This window comes from Balaenoptera borealis (genome assembly GCF_965194805.1).
Source record: "Balaenoptera borealis genome assembly, chromosome: 8".
In the NCBI taxonomy this organism is placed as follows: domain Eukaryota; kingdom Metazoa; phylum Chordata; class Mammalia; order Artiodactyla; family Balaenopteridae; genus Balaenoptera; species Balaenoptera borealis.
Window position 1 is genome coordinate 24620383 of NC_138865.1, and position 14609 is coordinate 24634991.

General features: G+C 34.5%; 1 long non-coding RNA gene across 1 annotated transcript in view; it reads left to right on the forward strand.

The window, feature by feature from the left end:
- LOC309633333 overlaps positions 1 to 14609 on the forward strand; it is a 113427-nt gene that overhangs the window by 97921 nt on the left and 897 nt on the right. Inside the window, exon 5 of the long non-coding RNA XR_014247425.1 lies at positions 13954 to 14100. This is a non-coding gene — a long non-coding RNA (uncharacterized lncRNA). The remainder of the gene's footprint in view (positions 1 to 13953; positions 14101 to 14609) is intronic.

A 14609-nucleotide genomic window follows, 5' to 3' on the forward strand; every position in this document is an offset into this window, starting at 1 on the left:
ATTATTAATAGTTCATGAGTAAATAAATATATGTAATAAATTTCATGAAGACACCATTAACAATACCATACAATCAGCCTAGTAAGGTGTTCGTCATAAAGTTCCTAGCAAAAACATTGTTAAAGTTTATTAGCCATTACAGTCAAACAACCACAGTGTGTGAACTTCGGCATTTCTGAAAATACCCACAGGGTACCCATATCCTCAGTAATTAACCTCAGTGCAGGTTATGTCCTAATTGGGGGTGGCTTCCAGCATGAACTGAGAGCAGAGGCTCACCCCATGGAGCCAGCTTGGGGCTTGCCAGCTTGGCATCTGTAAACCCAGCACACCTCCATCAGCCCCGAAATGGCTGCCGGCTTCCCTTGTGCTCTCTGGTCAGGGAGACTAAAAACCTTGAGATGCAATGGACTTCAGAGCTCCTCTAGCTCAGCACCTTGTTCAGGAAACTAAAAACAGGCCAAGATATTTTGGCAATTCGAAATCCACCTCTTCCAATTTCCCCTTGAGGATAGCCATCGTAATTTCAAAAAGTGGCAAATATGATCATTTATTTATGGTATTATATAGCTGAAGAGGAACCTGTCCTTTTGTTTCTTCTGCAGTAGTGGACTCTCACTTTTCCAACTCCATCCTGAAATCACATCTGTGAAACCCTTCAGAGAAGAATTTGTAAAATGTTAGCCAACAGAAAAGGTATTATAGTAATTCACTTCTCACTGTAGTAATACTTCCAATCTGAAATCAGTTCTAAGAGGTCTCACAGGAGAACCATTAAACTGCTACCAGTCAGTTGTTCATTGGGCATTTCTATGAAGTCGAATTTCTAGGAATTGGAGATGCGGTGAAATGAACTATGGTACTACAGCTATCATTATCTCATGACCGTTATAAATAAAATCAACTTAAATGTGCCTTTACTAGTGTGAAACGTAGAAAAGTTGGCATTTTAAACGAAAGTATGTAACTTTCTGACAACAGTCATATCTGACTAAACAAAGTGCTCTATTTCCAGACCATACCAAATGCAAGGTTTACATCTTATTGCTGGAGTAGAAGGAATGAGCATCTGTATTATCATCTCTCATTCTTATGGGAGAAGGCAGGTCTCTAGTCGACCTTTTCTCCTCCCCCCCATCTCAGGATCAAAAATTAAGTTTCCCTGTAGTTGTCAATGCTGGCGAGAGTCATTTCAGTAAAATATAACCTTATTTTATTAAATGTTGAAAAAAGTAGCCCTGTGAAGAGAGCCAGAATCCATTCCACAAAATTTCTGCTTCTTCTGGTCTACTCATGAATTTCTTCCCTTGCCCAAGTAAGTCAAGAAATTCTTATGAAATTGCCCTGACACTAACAGAAGGAAAACTGGAAAATTCACAAATATGTGCACACTAACAACACACTCTTAACGAATGGGCCAAAGAAAAGATTGCAAGAGAAGTTAGAAAATACCTTAAGACAAATGAAAACAAAAACATAAACATGCTATACCAAAACTTAATGGGATGCAGTGAGATAAGTTCAGAGGGAAATGTATAGCTTTAAATGCCTACATTAAAAAATATCTCAAATCCGTCACCTAACTTTGCACCGTAAAGCACTAGAAAAAGAAGAGCAAACTAAACACAAAACTAGTACAAGGAAGGAAATAATAAATATTAGAGTGGAGATAAATAGAGAATAGAAAAACAAGAGGGAAAATAAATGAACCAAATTTATTTTAAAAGAGCAACAAAATTGACAAACCTTTAGCTAGAGTGACCAAAAAAGAGAAAAACTCAAATTACTAAAATCAGAAATGAAAGTGAGGAAATTACTACGGACCTTAGTACTAACAATAGCACTGAATTGTACTCTTAAAAATGGTTAACATGATGAATTTCATTTCATGTAAATTTTACCTTAGTAAAAAAGCCTGTATTTGCGTGGATTCATACCTGGACTCTCTGTTCTGTTCCATTGATCTACGTGTCTATCATCTCACCATTACCACACTGTCTTAATAACTGTGACTTTACAGTAAGTCTTAAAGTCAAATTTTTTTCTTTTCAAATTTATTTTGGCTACTCTAATTCCCATGACTTTCTATAAAGAGTTTAAAGTTAACTTGTCAATATATACAGTGAGTGATGCTGGGATTTTTATTGGAATTGTGTTAATCTATAGATCATTTTTTAAAGAATTGACATTTTAACTATATTGAGTCTTTCAATCCATGAGCATGATATATCTCTCCATTTATTTAGATTTTTTAGACATCCTTTGATTTCTTTCATTAGCTTTTTTTAGTTTTAAGTGTACAGCTCCTGCACATTTGTTAGATTTATATCAAAGTATTTCCTTTTTTAAAAAGAAGCTATTGTAAATGGTATTTAAAAAACAGATTTGGTTTCCTATTTTTCATTAATATTATATAAATTACATTTTAATTTTTGTGCATTGACCTTTTATTATGCAACTTTGCTACATTCACTTATTCATTCCAGTAGCTTTTAAAATATATTCTGGAGATTTCTACTTTAACAATCATGTCATCCTTTCCAATCTCTAAGCTTTTTTCCCCTTGCTTTATCACACTGGCTTGTCAACCAACCTATGGTGTTGAATAGGAGTGGTAAAAATATATAATCTTTGCTTTGTTCTTGATCCTGGGGTAAAACATTAAATCTTTCACTACTAACTATGATGTTAGCTATACAATTTTTTTGTAGATGCTTTCTATTCCTAATTTACTAGAGTTTTAATGTTGAATGGATGTTGAATTTTTCAAGTTCTTTTTCTGTATCAATTGATATAATCATGTGGTTTTACTTATTTTAGTCCAGGGGTCAGCATACTGTGACTCACAGGCCAAATCCTGCCCATTGACTGTTTCTTTAGAGGCCACAAGCCAAAAAAATGATTTTTTCACATGTTTAAAGTGTTGTAAAAAGAAGAAGAATATGCTATAAAAACTGTATGTCACCCACAAAGCCTAAACTATTTACTATCTGGTTCTTTACTGAAAAACAATTGCCAAATCATCCTTTAGTTGATTAATATAGTGGATTGCATCAATGATCTCTGTCTAACTAGCTTTGCATCACAAGAAAACCCCCACTTGGTTGTGATGTATTATGCCTTTTACAAATTTCTGGATTTAATCTGCTATAATTTTATTAGAAAATTTTATGTCTATTTTCATAAGGGATATTGATTTGTAACTTTCTTACAAGGCCTTTTAAGGCTAATACTAGCCTCAGAAATGAGTTAGGAATCTCTCCTTTTCTATTTTTTAATTTGAAAATATTTTCTTAAGAAGCTCTATTTATTTTATATTCATAGGAAAATTGAGGAGACAGTATAAAAGTTACCCCTTGCCCCAACACACACACAGCTTCCCCCACTACCAATGTCTCATACCAGAGAGTACATTTGCAGGTTATTTGATAATCAACCTACATTGACACATCATTATCACCAAAAGTTCATCAAGGTTCACCCTGTGGGTTTTGACAAATGCATAATGACATGTATCACCATTATAGTATCATACAGAACAGCTACACTGCCCTAGAAATCCTCTGTGCTCCACAAATTTATTTATTCCTCCCTCCTTCTGAACCCCTGGAAACCACTGTTCTTTTTTACTGTCTGCATAATTTTACCTTATCTAGAATTTCATATATTGGAACCATACAGTGCGTAGCCATTTCAGATTGTCTTCTTTCACTTAGTAATAGGCATTTAAGTTTCTTCTATGTCTTTTCATGGCTTGAAATCTCATTTCTTTTTAGTGCTGAATAATATTCCATTGCCTGGATGTTTCACAGTTTATTTATTTATTCACTTAATGAAGGACAACTTGGTTGCTTTTAAGTTTTTGCAATTATGAATAAAGATGCTATAAACATCCACGTGCAGGTTCATAACTTTTCAATTCCTTTGGGTAAATGCCAAGTAGTGCAATTGCTGGATCATATGGTAGGAGTATGTTTAGTTTTGTAAGAAAGTGCTTAACTGTCTTCCAAAGTGGTGGTACCATTTTGCATTCCCACTAGCAATGAATGAGAGTTCCTCTTGCTCCACATCCTTGTCAGCATTTGGTGTTGTCAGTGTTACAGATTTTGGCCATTCTGATAGGTGTGTAGTGGTATCTTACTATTGTTTTAATTTGCAATTTCCTAATGACATATAATGTTGAGCATTTTTTGTATGCTATTTTGTCATCTGTTTATCTTCCTCAGTGATGTATCTGTTCAGGTTTTTTGCCCATGTTTAAATCAGGATGTTCATTTTCTTATTATTTAATTTTAAGAGTTCTTTGTATATTGTGAATTACAGTCCTTCATTGGATAAATCTTTTGCAAATATTTTCTCGCAGTCTGTGGCTGTTTTCTTATTCTCTTGACAGTGTCTTTCACAGAGCAGAAGGTTTTTCTTTTTTTTAATTTTTATGAGTCCACCTTATCAATTATTTCTTTCACAGACCATACCTTTGGTGTTGTATCTAAAAAGTTATCACCATACCAAAAGCCATCTAGAATTTTTCTGTGTTAACTCCTAGGAGTTTTATAATTTTGCATTTTATATTAAGGTCTATCATCCATTTTCAATTAATTTTTTTGAAAGGTCTGTCTGTAGATTCTTATGTTTTTTAATATGTGGCTGTCTAGTTGTTCCAGCACCATTTGTTGAAGAGAGTGTCTTTTCTCCATTTTACCGTTGTATTTCATCAAGATCAGTGATATTTTCACAGAAATATAGTGATATTTATGTGAGTCTCTTTCTGGGCTCTTTATTCTGTTCCAATGGTCTATTTAACTGTTCTATCACCAACACCACACTTGGTTACTATAGCTTTATTGTAAGTCTTGAAGTCAGGCAGTGTCAGTCCTTCTGCTTTGTTCTTCTCCTTCAATACTGGCTATTCTGGGTCTTTTGCCACTCCAGATATACTTTAGAATCACTTAGTTGACATCCACAAAATAACATGCTGGCATTTTAATAGGGATTGCGTTGAGTCTATAAATCAAGTTATGAAGAACCAACATCTTGACAAAATTGAGTTTTCCCATCCATGAACATGAAATATCTCTATACTTATTTAGTTCTTTTTTAAATTTGTTTCATCAGAATTTTGTAGTTTTCCTCATATAGATCTTGTACGTATTTTGTTAGATTTACACCTAAGTATTTGTGTTAATGTAAACGGCAATATGTTTTTAATTTAAAATTCTACTTGTTTATTGCTGGGATAAGGAAAGTGTTAACCTTTTGTACATTAACCTTACATCTTCCAAATTTGCTGTAATAACTTATTAGTTCCAGAAATTTTGTTGTTAATTCTTTTGTTTTCTATATAGACAATCATGTCATCCATGAACAAAGATAGTTTTATTTCTTCTTTTACACTCTGTATAACTTTTATTTCCCTTTTTTGGTATTATTGAGTTATCTAGAACTTCTGGTATGATGTTGAAAAGGAGTGGTGAGAGAGGACATCTGCCTTGTTCCTGCTTTTAGTGGAAAAACTTAGTTTCTCATCATTAAGTATAATGTTAGCTATCGATTTTGTATAGATGGTCTTTATCAATTTGAGAGAGTTCCCCTCTATTCCTAGCTTGCTAAGAGTTTTTATCAAGAATGAGTATTGGATTTTGTCAAATACTTTTTCTGTATCTATTGATATGATCATGTGATTTTTCTTCTTTAGACTGTTGATGTGATAGAGTATATTAATGGATTTCCAAATGATAAACCAACCTTGCATACCTGGGATAAATCTCACATGGTCATGGTGTATAATTCTTTTCATACATTTTTGGTTTTGATTTGCTAATGTTTTGTTGAGGATTTTTGCATTTGTGTTCATGAGAGATATTGGTCTGTAGTTTTCTTTTAAAGACTATCTGGTTTTGGTTTTAGGGTAATGCTGGCCTCATATAATGAGTTAGGAGGTTTCCCCTCTGTGTCTATCTTCTGGAAGAGATTGTATAAAATTGGCATAATTTCTTCCTTAAATGTTTGAATTCACCAGTGAACCTATCTGAGCCTGCTGCTTTCTGTTTTGGAAGGTTATTAATTGTTGATTCAATTTATTTAATAGATACAGGCCTATTCAGCATCTCTTTCTTCTTGTGTGAGTTTTGGCAGATGTATCTTTCAAGGAATTACTCCATTTAATCTCGGTTATCAAATTTGTGGCCATAGTGTTGTTCATAGTATTCCTTGATTATCCTTCTACTATCCATGGGATCTGTAGTAATGTCCCTCCTTTATTTTGGATGTTACTAATTTGTATTTTCTCTCTTTTTTCTTAGTTAGCCTGGCTAGAGGCTCATCAGCTCTATTGATCTTTTCAAAGAACTAGTTTTTTTTTAATTGAAGTATAATTGACCTACAACACTATGTTAGTTCCAGGTGTACAACATAGTGATTCAATATTTCTATACATTAGAAAATGTTACTATGATAAATCTAGTTACAGTACATTACTATACAAAGATATTACAATATTACTGATTATATTCCACATGCTGTATATTTCATCCTCACAACTCATTTATATTGCAGCTGGAAGTTTACACCTCTTAATCTCCTTCACCTATTTTACTCAACCCCCCACCCCCTACCTTATGGCAACCACTATTTCTTCTCTGTATCTAAGAGACTGTTTCTATTTTGTTCATTTGTTCATTTGCTTTGTTTTTTACATTCCACGTATAAGTTAAAATCATACATCATTTTTCTTTCTCTGCCTGACTTATTTCACTTAGCATAATAACCTCTAGGTCAATCCATGTTGTCACATCGAAATCACAAAAGATCTCATTCTTTTTTACGGCTGAGTAATATTCCACTGTGTATAATATACCACATCTTTATCCATTTATCTATTGATGGACACTTAGGTTGTTTCCATATCTTGCCTCTCGTAAGTAGTGCTGCAATAAACATAGGGATGCATATATTTTTTCTAATTAATGTTTTTGTTTTCTTTGGAAAAATACCCAAAGTGGAATTGCTGGATCATATAGTAGTTCTATTTTTAACTTTTTGAGGAACCTCCATATTGTTTTCCATAGTGGCTACACCAATTTGTACCACCAACAGTGCACAAGGGTTCCCTTTTCTCTACATCCTTACCAACACTTGTTATTTCTTGTCTTTTTGTAATAGCCATTCTGACAGGTGTGAGGTGATATCTCATTGTGGTTTTGATTTGTATTCCCCTGATATTTAGTAATGCTGAACATCTTTTCATGTGTCTGTTGGCCATATGTATGTCTTTGGAAAAATGTCTATTTAGGTCCTCTGCAAATTTTTCAATTGGTATTGGGTTATATGAGTTCTTTTGGGTTATATGAGTTCTTTGTATATTTTGGGTATTAACCCCTTATTGGATATCATTTGCAAATACCTTCTCCTATTCAGCATGCTGTTTTTTCATTTTGTTAAAAGTTTCCTTTGCTATACAAAAGCTTTTTGGTTTGATGTAGTCCCATTTGTTTATTTTTGCTTTTGTTTCCCTTGCCTGAAGACACATATCCAAAAAAATATTGCTAAGACCAATGTCAAAGAGTGTACTGACTATGTTTTTCTAGATGTTTTATGTTTTCAGGTCTTACGTTTGAGGCTTTAATCCATTTTGAGTTTTTTGGTGTTTTTTTTTTTTTTATGGTGTGAGAAAGTAGTCCAGTTTGATTCTTTTTCGTGGAGCTGTCCAGTTTATCCAACACCAATTAGTGAAGACACTATCTTTTCCCCATTGTATATTTTTGCCTACTTTGGCATAGAGGAATTGCCCATATAAGTGTGGGTTTAATTCTGGGCTCTCTATTCTGTTCTAACGATTTATGTATCTATTTTTGTGCCAGTACCATACTGTTTTGATGACTGTAGCTTTGTAGTATAGTTTAAGATCAGGGAGCATGATACCTCCAGCTTTGTTCTTCTTTGTCAAGATTGTTTTGATTATTCTGTGTCTTCTGTGTTTTCATACACATTTTAGAATAATGTATTGCAGTTCTGTGAAAAATGCTGTTGGTATTTTGAAAGGGATTGCACTGAATCTGCAGATTGCCTTGGGTAGTATGGTCATTTTTACTAATATTAATTCTTCCAATTCATGAACACAGTGTATCTTTCCACACAAAAGACCCAAATAGTCAAAACAACCTTGATAAGAAAACAAAGTTGGAGGTATCATGGTCCCGGATTTCAAACTATATGAAAAAGCTATCGTCATCAAAATAGTATGGTAAAGATGGATCTTTTCAATAAGTGGTGCTGGGTCAATTGAATATCCATATGAAAAAATAAGTGTGACCTGACACTTACCTCATACCATACATAAAAATCAATTCCATATGGATTGCATACCTAAATGTGAAGAAAAAACAATTAGGCTTCTAGAAGAAAATCTATGAGAACCATTTCATGACACACATCCAAAAGCTGAAATCTAAAACATGGAAAAAGCAAGTGTTGGTATGAATGTGGAACAACAGTAAACCTCATACACTCTTACTGGGAGCATAAATTGGTCCAACCACTTTGGAATACTGCTTGGCAGAGTCTACTAAAGCCAAACACATGCATATCCTATGACCCAGCAATTCTGCTCCTAGGTATATATCTATCAGAAATATGCACATTTATTTACCAAAAGACATGTACTAGAATATTCATAGCACTAATCATAATAGTCCCAAGCTGGAAACTAAATACCTGTTAAAACTGTTGTGGATAAATGAGTTGAGACACAATAAAGTACTATGCAGCAATGAGAATCAATTACCTATAACTACATGTAGTATGGATGAATCTGACAAATAGAATACAAAGGAAAATAAAACTACAGTTGACCCTTGAACAACATGGGAGTTAACCCATGTATAACTTATAGTCAACTCTCCATATCCCTGGTTCCTCTGCATCTGCAGATTCAACCAACCACCGACTGTGTAGTACTATACTATTTACTATTGAAAAATACCCACATATAAGTGAACCCACAGTTCAAAGCAGTGTTGTTCAAGCGTCAACTATATAATATACCACATAACATACTATATGATTTCACGCATGCAAAGTACCAAAAAAAGCAACATTAATCTATGTTCTCAGATGTCAGGATAGTGGTTACTCAGAGAAGTTTGAGACTACAAGGAAGCTGAGAGGGCTTTGGGGGTTCTGGCATTGTTCTCTTTCTCGATTAGAATGCTGATATCATGAGTATGACCAGATAGTGATATTTCTTTGGGCTTTATGCATGCAATATTGCACTTTTCTGTATGTACACTATTTGTCAATAGAAAGTTTTAAAAATGTTTTCACATCATGGATGTGTCATAATGTATTCAAACATTTCTGTACTTATTGGTCATTCCATTTGTTTCAGCTTTTTTCTTCTACAAATAATGTAAAATAAACATCTCCATACATATTTTATACATATTGGTCCCTTTTTTTTTTAAACATCTTTATTGGAGTATAATTGCTTTACAGTGGTGTGTTAGTTTCTGCTTTATAACAAAGTGAATCAGTTATACATATACATATGTCCCCATATCTCTTCCCTCTTGCATCTCCCTCCCTCCTACCCTCCCTATCCCACCCCTCTAGGTGGTCACAAAGCACCGAGCTGATCTCCCTGTGCTATGCAGCTGCTTCCCACTAGCTATCTATTTTACGTTTGGTAGTGTATATATGTCCATGCCACTCTCTCACTTTGTCCCAGCTTACCCTTCCCCCTCCCCGTATCCTCAAGTCCATTCTCTAGTAGGTCTGTGTCTTTATTCCCTTTTAAAGAAATAAATTCTTCGCATATTAAGTGGTTTAAGTCTCCACACTAATATACAATATATGTGACATTTCTTCCAGAAAAGCTGTAAAAACTCAGATTTTCATTTTCACTAGCAATGTTTATATTTTTCCTCTTATATGCTCATTAGAATTTTTTCATGTCTTTTTTCAGTGTGTATATTGAGTTCTTATCCTCATTTATAATAGATTAAGTCATTTTGCTTTCCTATATGTTGCAAATACTTTTCCTAATATAGGTACTCTACATTGAATTTGTTTATAGTAGACTTCTGATAAAATTTATGGTGATTTAAAATATGTCCACAAATACTCTGATACCATTCCCTTGAAGAGATGGAGTTTAATTCCTCTATCTTCATCATGGACTGGACTTTAATGACTTCCTTTTAATGAATAGAATGTGGCAAATTGACAATGTTTGACTTCTGATACTAGGTTATGAAAGGCATTGCTCTCTTCTCTTTCTCTCTTGAATCATTCACTCTGGAGGAAGTCAGCTGTCATGTGGTAAGGACACTCAAGCAGCCCTGTGAAGTGGCCCACATGGTAAAGAGCTGAGGCCCCCAACCAACAGACATGTGTGTGAACTTTCATGGAAGTGGATCCTCCGGCCCCAGTCAAGCCATATGACTACAGCCCTGGCCTATGGCTTGACCCCAAGGCCACCCGGCTAAGATACTCACAAAGGCCTGGCCTTCAGAAAATGTGTGAGATAATAAGTATTTGCCTACTTAAACTGTTGAATTTTGTGGTAAATCTTTTTACAACATATAAGTAATATATAATTTAAAAATTTTCATTGTTAAACACAATGTATGTGCAAAAGCAAACAAAACATAGTTGTACAATTTAACAAAGTATTATAAAGCAAACACTAATGTAATTACTACCCAGCTTAAGAAATTAAAAATTGCAGGTCCCCAAAAAGAATATGAGTGTCCTTTCATGATCAAAACCCTCTTGCTCCAGTTTATGTGCAATCACGATCTTGATTGTCATAGTGATCATTTCTCTGCTTTGCTTTATGATTTTGTCTCCTATGTTTACATCTCTAAACAATACAAGTTAGTTTTGCTTATTTCTGAGTTGCATATAAATGGAATCTATGGAATCACAGATTTACTTTTTTATGCCTTCTTCTGTTCAACCTTTTGTAAGATTCATCAATGTTGTTGTATGGAGCTCTAGTTTGTTTACTTGCATTTCTGTAGAATATTTCCATTGTATGACTCTACTGCAGCATATGTATCCATTTTACTATTTATGAATACTTGGGTTGTTTCTAATTTGGGACTACTATGCTTGCTTTTATGAACAATCTTGTTCATACTGTCATGGTTCATGTGCGCATGAGCTTCTCAAAGTTATATATTCCTAGGGGTGGTGATAGGAATATCACCACTTTACCATTTAATAACAACTTGTTTTCCAAAGGGACGGATTAATATGCACTGCCTCCAGTGCTGAATGAGTCCTTGTTGTGACATATCCTCAACAACACTCATAACTCTAAAGGTTTTTAATGTTTGCCAGTCTGAGGGGATAGAGTGGTATCTCACCATAGTTTAATATGCACTTCCTTTAATAATAATGATTTTAAGTAAATTTTCATATCTTTTTGGCCATTTTTATTTTCTCTATTATGAAGCACCATCTATTTTCTATACATTGCCTGCCTTCCTATTGAATCAGAGATTTAAAATTATATGTTTAAATTAAAAAAAATATATATGTATATACATTTTAATCCTTTATTGTTTATAACTTTAGAAAATATTCTCTGACACTCATTACTTTATCTTTCAATTTTTAAATAGTGTTTTAATGTACAGAACTTTTACATTTTAATGTAGTTAAATTATAAATCTATTCCTTATGGGTAGTTATTTTCTGACTGCTTTAACCAATTTTATACCACAAAGTATATATATTTTTATATATAAAAAATATATATATTATATAATATATTTATATATATATAATTATAATATAAATGTATTTATTTTATATTTATTATATAAATAACATAATTATGATATATTATATATTTATAAATATATCTAACTCTAATATATTATATATATAATACATACATATATAATTATATTACTCGAGATATATCATGTTCTTGGACTGGAAGAATCAACATTGTGAAAATGACTCTACTACCCAAAGCAATCTACAGAGTCAATGCAATCCTTATCAAACTACCACTGGCATTTTTCACAGAACTAGAACAAAAAAATCTCACAATTTGTATGGAGACTCGAAAGACACTGAATAGCCAAAGCAATCTTGGGAAAGAAAAACGGAGCTGGAGGAATCAGGCTCTAGGACTTCAGACTATACTACAAAGCTACAGTAATCAAGACAGTATGGTACTGGCACAAAAACAGAAATATAGATCAATGGAACAGGATAGACAGCCCAGAGATAAACCCAGGCACATATGGTCACCTTATCTTTGATAAAGGAGGCAAGCATATACAGTGGAGAAAAGACAGCCTCTTCAATAAGTGGTGCTGGGAAAACTGGACAGCTACATGTAAAAGCATGAAATTAGAATGCTCCCTAACACCATACATGAAAATAAACTGAAAATGGATTAAAGACCTAAATGGAAGGCCAGATACTATGAAACTCTTAGAGGAAAACATAGGCAGAACACTCCATGACATAAATCACAGCAAGATCCTTTTTGACCCACCTCCTAGAGAAATGGAAATAGAAACAAAAATAAACAAATGGGACCTAATGAAAATTAAAAGCTTTTGCACAGCAAAGGAAACCATAAACAAGACCAAAAGACAACCCTCAGAATGGGAGAAAATATTTGCAAATGAAGCAACTGACAAAGGATTGATTAATCTCCAAAATTTACAAGCAGCTCATGCAGCTCAATATCAAAAAAACAAACAACCCAATCCAAGAATGGTCAGAAGACCTAAATAGACATTTCTCCAAAGAAGATACACAGATTGCCAACAAACACATGAAAGAATGCTCAACATCATTAATTATTAGAGAAATGCAAATCAAAATGACAATGAGATATCATCTCACACCGGTTACAATGGCCATCATCAAAAAATCTACAAACAATAAATGCTGGAGAGGGTGTGGAGAAAAGGGAACCCTCTTGCACTGTTGGTGGGAATGTAAATTGATATAGCCACTATGGAGAACAGTATGGAGGTTCCTTAAAATACTAAAAATAGAACTACCATATGACCCAGCAATCCCACTATTGGGCAGGTACCCTGAGAAAACCATAATTCAAAAAGAGTCATGTACCACAATGTTCATTGCAGCTTTATTTACAATAGCCAGGACATGGAAGCAACCTAAGTGTCCATCAACAGATGAATGGATAAAGAAGATGTGGCACATATATACAATGGAATATTACTCAGCCATAAAAAGAAACAAAACTGAGTTATTTGTAGTGAGGTGGATGGAGCTAGAGTCTGTCATACAGAGTGAAGTAAGTCAGAAAGAGAAAAACAAATACCATATGGTAACACATATATATGGAATCTAAGAAAAAAAAAAAAAAGGTTCTGAAGAACCTAGGGGCAGGACAGGAATAAAGACGCAGATGTAGAGAATGGACTTGAGGACATGGGGAGGGGGAAGGGTAAGCTGGGACGAAGTGAGAGAGTGGCATGGACATATATACACTACCAAACGTAAAATAGATAGCTAGTGGGAAGCAGCTGGATTACACGGGGAGATCAGCTCGGTGCTTTGTGACCACCTAGAGCGGTGGGATGGGGAGGGTGGGAGGGAGATGCAAGAGAGAGGGGAAATGGGGATATATGTATACATATAGCTGATTCACTTTGTTATACAGCAGAAACTAACACCTTGTAATTATGCTCCAATAAAGATGTTTATAAAAAAAAGAAATTAGATTTACTCTAAGTGCTCAAAACACACACACACACACACACACAAATAATTAATATGTAAATTTAGCAAGGCAGTTGAATACGGGTCAATATACAAAAATCGAATGCATTTCTATTTATATTTATACACAAATGATTTCTATGTATGCTACATATAGTATGCACAGAAATTTTTTTGTAAATACAAAACTATACATTCCCCTATGTATTACTGTTGCGTTGCACCCTACAGGCCTGCAAGCCCTGCACTTGCCCAGCCTCGAGACCGAAGAAAGAGCCTGAAGTGAGCGACACAGACATCAGTGGTTTAATGGATGGAGGAGCTTACATGTCCTGGAGCAACACTCCACGGTGTGCGGCAGACAGCGGGCAGGACATGGTAGTAGTCTTTGCTCCCAGGGCTCGGGGAGGTCACCGGTTATAGGGGGAATTGACATCAGGTTGGCTCATCGGTTACCAGGGAAACAAGCAGAGGGGCACGTCCCTCACCGTCCCTTTGATAAGCTATCACCGTGGAGGTGCTCTGATCTAAAGATTAGAACAATCACCAGCTGGGGCCGGAGGCAAGTATGTATTAGGAGGGAAGGTTGGTGATGTGAGTAGTGTGTAGATGAAGGAGGACTGGTCGGGCAGGGGTTGTACAGCGAGCAAGAGAAGAGCCATCTTGGGTGGCTTGATCATACAATTATTTATGTATTTCTATATATGCTGTATACTAGCAATGAAAATATTGGAAAATCAAATTTTAAAATAACATTTAAATCGTATAAAAATACTTATGAATAATTTTAACAAAATATGTGCAAGCCCTGTTCACTTAAACCTACAAAACTTTGTTGAGAGAAATAAATGAAGGCCTATATAAATGGGGTCATATATGCCATGTTC